Raw genomic sequence first — 9,179 nt, forward strand, 5'->3', positions numbered from 1 at the left:
ACTAGCACACCAAGCCTGGGATATAACCCTTGGCACATGTACACGGAGTGTAAGTAAGTGACTGACTGCATTACTTGGCATGAGCTTATTCCTTCTGAAAATGTGAAAACTGCAGAGCTTTTATAGAAGTGTTTTTTGTTTTTTTGCAGGAGGGAGTTTAAATCAAGGCTTGTGAATAGCCTGGTATGTTTCTTCGATCAGTCTCACATGCAACCCCCTTCTCATTTTGCTAGCCACGCGGTCTAAAAGTTCTTCCACCTTCTCTTTCTTGGAAATGTAAGAAGATGTCAACTAACGGAGGCTGAAACTTTCGAAATGGATGGTGTTGGTCCAAAGGGACTCTGAGGAGCCAGTGGTTTTTTTTCTTGGATATTTCCAGTAATACACATTTGATTAAATTGTTCTTGGCTTCTCTTACCTGCTGTTCCTCTCAGCAAATAACTTCTTGCAAAGGCCTGGCTACACTAATATGAAGCCTGAGATTTCGGCCTGCATATCAGTGCTCAGCTTGGTCACATTTTTCTCCCTAATCACTTACAGTGATAATAAAGAGTGTGGCGATTGAAAGAGCTATTTGTATCTCTCTGTACGCAGGCCCTCACTCACAAGATTTACCTAACAGATTTTGGAAATCATCCATGGGCCAGTTCCATGGCCTGCAATGATTCAAGAGGGGGAAAAAACCTAAAGTCAGTAATCCTTGCACATGCCCAAACTCAACTTTTATCAAATCACACATATTGATCACACAGAGCCAATCTGTTCCGCTGTGTTTTATCAAAAACAAGAGCATTTGCAAGGCCCTGAAGGGAAATAACTGAAAATGAAATCTGAATTTTCAACACAAGGGAATCCGACTCCAAGGACTCCAAGAATGTTATGTTATCCCTCCATTACAATAATGTCTGAGTAGGAAAAGGCATTCATGTGGTAATACATGAAGGATAGAGTGTGTGTGTGTGTGTGTGTGTGTGTGCACTTTGCTGCAAGTATTCAAAGCCAGCAGTTGACAGGCACAGAGGCTGCCAATTTAGAGTGCACGTGTTACCCCCACTCCTCTAAAGTTGGCAGTCTAAGAAATTTCAGGCTTGTCCACTAGGGGGAAGAAAACTTGCCATATAAGGAAGAAAACTTGCAATTCTCTGCAGAGTTCAGAGGGCTGGAGGCAGGAGGTGAGAACTATAGCCTAATAATTAGTATTATCACCTGATTAATGATATTTTAGTTCATTAATCATATGGAATTCAGTTGAATTATTAATGGCCCAACCCAACGGCTCATTTATGACAGCAGATCTCATATTCCACCATTATAAAAGCCACAGCCACACCATAAATGGCACACTGCTGAGCATGTTGAAGCCACCAGCACAAGCAGCCAGTAGCTCTATACGTCCAACCTCCAACAGATCTGGTCCCTGCCAGAGCAGGTAAGGTGGCAGTGGGGGTGAGTCGTGGGTCATGGGGTTTCGGAGTGGGGAGGGCAGGAGCCAGTTTGGGGGCTGAATGGCAGCAGCAAGCACCAAGCACCAGAATCCTATCCTCGTTCTCCCAGTCTGACCCACTCCCTTCCTCTCCTTGGACTTAAACCAGCAAAAGCTGGCATGGGTCCAAGAAGACCCATTGGTGAAAGGACATCCTATCAGGATAAAAACAAATAAAATACAATACATTTTTTTACTTACCTCTCTTACTGGCCATCTGATCCCCACTATTGTGAAATGTGAAATGACCATTAGTCTGCTACCAACAATTCAAAAATATTAAATAAAACAACCAACTGCTCATATTTTTTTTTAATAGCAGCAACTGTTACCCTGCACATACCCGCTCTCATCTGATCTTGGAAGCTAAGCAGGGTCAGGCCTGGTTAGTACTTGGATGGGAGACCACCTGGGAATACCGGGTGCTGTAGGCTTATACCATAGTCTTTCGAGACGGAAGGTTGCCAACCAGCCAATAAGTATCACATCATCTAACATGAGCCTTTCAAGAAAGCCTAGCCTTAGCAGGTCTCTGCTCTTCAGTGATTCTTCCTACACTCAGTTCCCTTCCTCCACATTCTAAGGATAATTAAGCATTTACTGATGTTACCTTACGAGTAGTCCGATCTTATCCAAGTTCCCCTGCACTAATGCAGTGATGCAGCGATGCCAGCATGGCTTGTGCTGTACCTGCAGGGGAATTTTCCATGCTGAAGGTGTCTGTGAGGTGAGAGAACATACCCTTGCCCCAGAGTAAGCCCCAGCAGCCCCAATCAGACAATTCAGCTCTTAGCCTGCAAAACAGCCAGCACAACTCCACATTGCCCCCTGTTGGCGGGTCAGGCCCAGGAAGGAGGATAGGATGTGGTATGTGCCACTGCCACTGATTCCGCCCCCTCCTAGACCACATCTCCCCACCCCACCCTGTCTCTGCCCTCCCTCCACTCCGCACACCTCCTCCCCTGCCTTGTTCCACATCCCACACTAGCTTATCTGCTCTGGCTGCGATGTTCCTTGCACTGGCACCAATGGGACAGCGCAGGGCTTCCCACTGGCATTCCTAATTGGTGCATTGTCACAATGTGCTTTACAGCACATTTGCAGCAGCTTGCACTGGCGGAGCGTGTGTGGTGCCAATATATGTGGGGGATAGCGATTGGGCCATAAGAAACCTTTTAGTCGTTGGTAGAGTTTAAAGATTTGTGGAAAAGTTGGTAGTTTTAATTGTGAATTCATTGGTGGCTGTCTAAATAACAGCTAAACACTAATGAAAGCTAAGATCCCTGTTGACAGTCGCTATCTGAGTAAGATGTCAAGAGATCATAACTATGGCCAAATGGAACCAACTATGTGAAAATAAGATGGAGTATAGATAATATAAGTAGACATCTTAGACACAAATTTATTTATTTATTTATTTATTTATTTATTTATTTCTTTCTTTCTTTCTTTCTTTCTTTCTTTCTTTCTTTCTTTCTTTCTTTCTTTCTTTCTTTCTTTCTTTCCAAAAAGGAAAATAGGTTAACAGGCAGGCTATTGCTTCAATAGGACAGTAGTTTGGGTTAAAACCACAAATGTAGGCTTATATGAGTTGTGGGTGGGTCCTGTCACCGGATGTGAAATAGTATACTGGCAACTGACAATCCTTCAGTTAACGACAAAGATATTTTACAGCATGGAAGTCCATTGGGCAGGGGAGGAGGAAAATGGAAAAAGTAATCAGCTTAAGGACCGACGTAACAGTTTAATTATGAACGCTTTAATGTCTTTTCATAATCAGTTAATAAATACCTTAACAATAAATTGAATGTAAGCTTTTAATAGGTTTTGTTGGTTTGAAGCTAAACAAAAGAATTAGCAGCTCCAGGCACTGAGCAATAATTGCGCACTGCTTGATGCCAGAAGAAGCAGAACATTTCGAGTGCATTTTATTTTTTTGGGTCCCTTGCTATAATAAACGCTCGTAATATTCCCCAGTTTCTGGAGTGTAAGATGCAGATCTTATTTATCACAGTATGTGACACATCTGGCACACGGATCAGGAAACAACTGTTTTACTTCATTTCTGTCATCACCTTCCAACAGATTTCCATCACATTCCAATTTGGACAAGAGAGCTTGGACTTTCTCTCCATAAGTTCTCCATTAACAGCTTCACAGCAACGAGCGCTCTTGCTTCCTTCTCCTTCCATGGCAATTAGTCACCCCAAGCTGGCTCTTTACATGTAGTTAGAGAGAACATGTGAACTTGCTGGCATTCGCCAATGCTAACTTGCAATGGCTTCATAATCACACACACAGAGCTGCAGTGGTAGTTGCAGAGAGGCCTTACTGTCCCTTGCAAGCACCCAAGGCTCAACTATAGAATGCAGTCAGCGGCTGCCTTTCTTGGATTGCCCTGACCTGCGTGTCATTGACAGGAGGTATTTTGTGATGTCACCAAGGGTGTTTTGCAGCTGACGGGGAAGGGTTCATCTTGGGCACTAACGGTGGCCAGCCTATCAAACTCACTGCGACATAAGGCCAGCAAGCTGTGTGAACAGCTATACACTAATAAAGCTTGAAAAGCTTGAATTACATTGTAACCCACAAAAATTTTCAAATTAAAAAGCCATATTTAGAGCCCCCCTGTGGATTGTGATTTTATTTAATTTAATCCCCTCTCGTGGCCAATTAGGTAGGCACCTTTCCATACGTCCATATTCCAGGACCAAGGGGTGGGGGGGATGCATAAACCTAGTTTTTAAAGAGCAGTATATCACCCTTCCATAGACAGAAATTATTTTACCAGCTGTAGTGCTGAAAATAACATGGCGATTGTAAAACAATAAAAATGCAAGGAAGAGGTATTTGCTTTATTTTTTCTAGTCCGCGCCTTAATATTCTCCTTGTTTTTGCAACAGAGCACAGTAAAATTTTTATGAATGTATACTGTTTCACGGACCACATAATAAGCTCAGGCTCTCCAATTCTACTTGCAGAATTATAGTATATTGCTTAAACATTGTAATCCAAAAAAACAGGAAATGTCCTTGGAATAAATTCTGAATGTACTTCATTGAAAGATTCAGTAAGTATGTGTCAAATGTGGGTGCTGCGTTGGTCGCACGCTCCTTTAATTTACACCCGTGATTTCCTAGAGATGTTCTCAGAGCTGTTTCATGTAAATGCAAGGAGAACTTTGGCTCTGCCCATTCCAAGCAATAATTCATATAATCCCCTCCCCCCATCAATAATATATTTGTTGTGAAAAGCGTTGGCGGTGAGTAATTTATCATGGCTGTTCTTTTCATCCAAAGTGCAATGCTTACCCCTTGTCTGGTGGCAGGCACCCATATGGAGCATATGAAAAAGAAATTAATAAAACCCACACTGGAAATTTAACCAAAAAAGGTCAAAGGTCAAAGCTTGAACAGAAAAAAAAATTTCCATGTTGAAAACAAGAGTGACAGTGGTGTTTTATTTCTGAGATAATGGGCAAAATAAAAACAAAAATTGACTACCTGTTTTATTCATTCTCTCATGTATGTATGTACAGTTGTCCCTAGATATTCACAGAGGATTGGTTCCAGGACCCCCATGGATACCAAATTCTGCACATGCTCAAGCCTCAACTTAATGTAAGGCGGCAGCAAGGCAGCAATGCCTTACTGTGAGTGTCTGGAGTTTTGTGGCCCACTCCATTGGCCTCCCAGCACCTCAGAACGCTTCCAGGAAGTGATTGCAAGTGACTTTTAGTTCATGTCCACAACCTCCAGTTTGCTTCTGGGGGTGTTCTGAAGAGTCCAGTGGAGTGGGCCACCAGGCCTCCCCATGCCTCAGAATGCCTCCCAGACACGAATCAGAAGCAGCTCCTGATTGCTTCCAGGAGTCCTGAGTCGCAGAGAGGCAAAAAAAAAAAAAAAAAGTCCTCTTTTTTGATCAGCAGTCCTAAAAGTCCTAATATTTTTGATCAGCAGTGGTTCAAATCCATGGAAGCCAAGACTGTGGATGTGGTCCACTGTACTTGTTAAACCTAAGTCTTGAAAAAGTATTAATGTTTAGTTTTCAAGGCATACCACCTGCAAGGATACAAAGCTAGAACAGAGAAGCAGAAGCCTCATGATTTGTGTTTCTGCCAAGAGAAGGGGACAAACCAAAAAAGAGAGGCGAGCAGGTCGGATTTAAGCTAGACAGTAAAATCACGTACTCTTGCTCCCAAAGTCCTGCGAACTATTTTACCCAACTTACTAACCCTAGTAAAAGACGGGCTTTTATGTTGGCAAGACTGAACATTTTTCCATCGGCTTTACACCAAGGGAGATTTTCTAAAACTCCTCGTTCAAACAGATTATGTTTATTTTGCTCAGTTGAACCAGACACTCTGGATCATATCCTTCTTCGGTACACTGCTCATCACAATCTCAGGGTTCACTTACTTGATTCTTTTCTTTCTTCTCTTCCCGTTTCCCTTGTTGATCCTTTCCCAATTCTTCTTAGTGATTATTCCCCTCCTATTACCAACTTGGTGGCGGAATTTTTAGCGGTAGTCTCTAAGGCCAAAGTTCGAAGTTAACATCTTTAAAGCTGTTCTATTTATTATGTTATTTATTCTCTCCAATTTTAAATATGCCAATAAAGGTATTGAAGTGTGATTTATGTTTCTGTTGCTAAGATGTACTATGACTATTGAAGAGTGGTGCTGAAAGGTATCCCCTCCTTCTGTTACTGAACTGAGCATAATAAGTTGGGTACACACATGCAACATGCATACCGTTGGATCAAGACCATGTGGTATGCATGTGGTGTGCTCCCTGGGGCATTTGGTGGGCCGCTGTGAGATACAGGAAGCTGGACTAGATGGGCCTATGGCCTGATCCAGTGGGGCTGTTCTTATGTTCTTATGTTGCAAATTGCACAAATGATATTCTATAATACCTTTCATTTGGGCAAAAGACCAAATCAGCAGCCATTACTGTGAAGACTGAACATTTATCAACTCTATTAACTTCATACTTCATCCTCCATTAACCTAGCGTGACGTTTCTCTTACGGTAACAAGCACATAAGATATGCTTCCTGCAGAAAATGACATAAGGGCTCCTTTAGAACCAATACTATGAATGTCCCATGCTGGTCCCATGCTAGTTCTTGTCATCTGCAAACATTAATAGACACCGGAATTATTCTTCTATCTCAAACAGTTGATTTGGGTCTCAGAGGTCTCACAACTGGATTACATCATATGGAGGTAAAAAAAAATTCAGTTGCATTATACAGGACAATAGCATTTGTGTAGGAAGAATTAAATAAAAATATTGTGCCATTACAGCACTGTACAAAGAATGAAAGTTCCCTATCCTGAGAGGCTTGCAATTTAGATGGGCTGTCATAAGAAATCAATCAAGAGATCTCAAGATATTAAGGCCCCCTCATGATTTCTTCTGAGCAGGATTAGGTTCTATGCAGCCCACATCAGCTTGTCTAATGGATCGGCCACCCCTAGTTTTGAGTAGGAATTTGAAAGAAGCAAGAGTAGTGGCATAATGGAAGGCTTCTTGGAGGTAGTTTCAAGTATAAGGGCAGTAAAGGAGAGACGGCAAAGAGGAAGGGCGTTTGAGGGAAAAGGAGAGCTTTGAACATCTGAAGGAGCTGGATGGAGAAAAGTCAGAAGTAGGGATGTACTGGGAAGTCAGAGCAAATAAATTAGGGGGAACGCTGTGGAGTGTTTTCTGACAGTGAAGACAAGAAGCTGGTGCAGGATCTGGGAGGGGAAGGAAGCCAATGAAGCAATTTAGGGAGAGACAACATGTGTTCGGAGCAGTGAGAGAAATGATTGATTTGGGCAGCAAAATGCTGGACAGAGGGAAGGAACTAAGGTGAGATAACGGTAGATGGATGCCAACCTATATCTTCCAAATCTCCCATCCAACAAAATAAAAAGTAATTATCAACAAGGAAAAACAAGTTCTGTCAGGCAAACTTCTTTTAAACATTTCCACAGTTTAAACTCATTTTTCTTTCTTTTTAATTGTATAGGTTTATGGAACTGAAATTTTTAACACATTGTACACTAGTCCTCAAAATATGGATTATTATGACATCTGTTTAGCATACTCCTTGTCAGAGTCAGATGAAGGTCTTGATTAGGCAACAAGTGGCATGCAAATTTTGTCTATTTATTTTAAGGGACTTCGGTGTTCTATTCCAGCGATGTGCATGACACAATTTAACTTGAATGTAGTGTGAGCTACTTAGTAGCTTCCACACACAGACACAGACAGACAGACAGACACACAAACACAAACACACACATATCTTTAGACTTTTTTTGGAAGAAGAAGTCTTGATGAAGGAACAGGACTGCAGGACAAAGAAGTGACAATGATCAGGTTCCTTTTCTTCTGGTAATTATCTCTAAAACAGAGAGAAAACTCTTGGGTCATTCCGTAGGGAACACTTATGTCTTCTCCTCCGTTCCTCTCTGCCCTGGGAAGGAAAGCCGGAAACTCAGCAAAGTGTTACACTAAGCTGGCTTTCTTCTCCCACTGCACGTGTAATTGCTATGTAAGGGAGAATGAAGCCTTTAATACCTGCTTGCCTCCAGGCTCACAGAGTAATGAGGGGAACATATTTATTGGTACAAAGGTTGGTGTTTATTGATACTGCCCATTTTTCACGACTTTTAGGGCTCAGTAGGGAAGGACCATTGACTTTAGACAACATGTTTTACAATCAAGCTGTTTCAAGATTTATACAGCATAACACATTTAGCTATTAAATAGTAAATAAAAGGCAACTGTAAATACTGAGCCTCCCTTAGCCACATCCTTAATTATCTGATTTATAAAGCAAATCACCAACTCAACTTGGGGATTTCTGTTTACACATGTATAAGCACTGTTCAGTTTTATGAAGGCTGATATAATGAACCAAATGTCTTTATATATTGTAGTGCCCTTCTTTCAAAGTTTGATACTCCAAAAATATCAGAATAATGCACTGCTTTAAAAAAAAAATCTTCTGTTTTGGTCAAGTTTTTCATCAATGTTGAGTCTAGTAAACTTTATGAGTCTTTTAAAATCACTGGTTAGGAATTTCTTGCGCTTCAGGAGGCAGGGCTGCAAGTTGTATCTGGGATATTCCTGGTCTAGTCCACAAAGAGTTTTGTAGAAGAGTATGCTATGGCACAATCCTAAGCAGTGTGCGTGCCAACATAGCAAGTTGACCAGAGCATGCTTTACGACTGCTTTTCAGCATCCAGCGCTAGTGGAACACATGTTCCTCCCGTGTGAAGAGCCCACAGGATTGGGCTGAGTGAAGGCAAATGTGATTTAAAGTTGCATCAACAGAAGTACAGTATTGAGCTCACAAGAAATAACAGTACAACTTTATTCTCATTTCATCAGACCCCACCTGGAGTACTGTAGTTCCACATGCTGCAGTTCAAGGGGAATATTGACAAACTGGAGAGATCTAGAAGAGGGTGACTAGGGTGATGAAGGTGCTGGAGACCATGTCCTATGAGGACAGGATGAAGAAGTTAGGCATGTTTACTATCTATAAATACCTGAGGGGCTGTCAGTGGGAAGGTGGAGTGGATGTGTTCTTGGTTGCTCCAGAAGAAGCAAATAGATTTAAATCACAACAAGGGAAAGAAATTATAAGATGAATGGATACATTTACTTCCAATGAAGTATGTTGGGTATTCAATATT

General features: G+C 41.7%; 1 pseudogene; it reads left to right on the forward strand.

Moving 5' to 3' along the window:
• The first annotated feature begins 1,797 nt into the window (after positions 1–1,797).
• Positions 1,798–1,917, forward strand: LOC136637259 (5S ribosomal RNA; annotated as a pseudogene).
• The last annotated feature ends 7,262 nt before the right edge of the window (positions 1,918–9,179 follow it).

The sequence above is a fragment of the Tiliqua scincoides genome, chromosome 1 (genome assembly GCF_035046505.1).
Source record: "Tiliqua scincoides isolate rTilSci1 chromosome 1, rTilSci1.hap2, whole genome shotgun sequence".
Taxonomy (NCBI): domain Eukaryota; kingdom Metazoa; phylum Chordata; class Lepidosauria; order Squamata; family Scincidae; genus Tiliqua; species Tiliqua scincoides.